Below are 1,304 nucleotides of genomic sequence, written 5' to 3'. Positions count from 1 at the left end.
TCAACGGTCCAAATATGATCGAAGCCCTCCAAATGAACCCCTAGCACTTACTGAAACACCTAGTAAACCATTTGAAATAGTTCACGTAGATACTTTCATTGCAGGAAACCAAAAATTCCTAACATTATTTGACAACTTCTCCAAATTTGGACAAGCTCTTCCTTACCATGGCAACGCAGTATCTTGTTGTGAACAACTTCTCAAATTCTTTTCATTCTTCGGAGTCCCAAGAAGGCTCATTTCAAACAACGGTTCAGAATTCAAAAATGAAGTAGTACAAGGACTTTTAAAAAGTCATAACATCAAAGTACATTTTACTACCCCTCATCACCATGAGTCAAATTCACCTGTGGAACGTTTTCATTCCACTCTAATTGAACATTTACGTCTTTTACGAGATACAGATCCAGAAAGTGAAGTTTCTAATCTAATGCCTTACGCTTTAATCGCGTACAACAGTACGATACATTCTTCAACAAATTTCACGCCTTTTAAACTTGTTCACGGTCATACAGACAGCAGAGATCCAATGAATATGGTCGCTTCTCACGTCTTCACTAAATACTTAGATTCTCACAAAAATAAAACGCAAATCCTTTTTGACCAAATAACAGCTGATTCTAAAGAAAAGGAAGAAAAAATAATAGAAAAATTAAATGAAAGGAAATCCCCACAAAACATCCAAATAAGATTTCAAGTGTATAAAAGCTGAGATCTTAGGTCAGGAAAATTAAAGAAGACATTTTTAGGTCCATTTACAATAACAAATATTCTCGAAAACGAAAAAATCGAAATAGAAAACTAGAAAAATAAAAAACGAGAAATCATTCACAAAAATGAAAGTAAAATAATCCCCGTTTTTGCAGATGGGCCTGTACCCGGAACATCGTCTCAACCAACGTAAAATTCCACAATCTAAATAACCACCCAGGAATGCTACCATTCAAACTCGGAACAGCAAAAATGATTTGAAACAATTGGAACTTTATCCAAAAATACGACCTAAAACTAATAATCAATTAATTCAAAATTCTGAAACAACAATCAAACTCACTTTCCACATGTTAAAAGAACAAGACTAAATATAATGAAGAATATTACAATTCACTAAAATCATTGCATCATATCGAAAATAGAATCGATACTCTGATAAACCAAATTATTCCCTCAAGGTGTACGATCAACTCAATTAACCGATCAAAACGAGGATTAGTTAACCCTCTAGGTTCTCTAATAAAATTTGTAACTGGCAACTTAGACCAACAAGACGCTGAAGAAATAAGCTCAAGGTTAAATCACATGGA

General features: G+C 33.8%; 1 protein-coding gene across 1 annotated transcript in view; it reads left to right on the top strand.

The window, feature by feature from the left end:
• Positions 1 to 1,304, top strand: part of LOC109533679 — a gene marked incomplete at its 3' end in the record, with an annotated part of 304,359 nt that overhangs the window by 287,825 nt on the left and 15,230 nt on the right.

The sequence above is a fragment of the Dendroctonus ponderosae genome, unplaced genomic scaffold (assembly GCF_020466585.1).
Source record: "Dendroctonus ponderosae isolate FM_Combo_2020 unplaced genomic scaffold, Dpon_F_20191213v2 Dpon_F_20191213_1, whole genome shotgun sequence".
Taxonomy (NCBI): domain Eukaryota; kingdom Metazoa; phylum Arthropoda; class Insecta; order Coleoptera; family Curculionidae; genus Dendroctonus; species Dendroctonus ponderosae.
The sequence above is the reverse complement of the archived record's forward strand: the minus strand, read 5'-3'. Positions and strand labels throughout refer to the sequence as shown.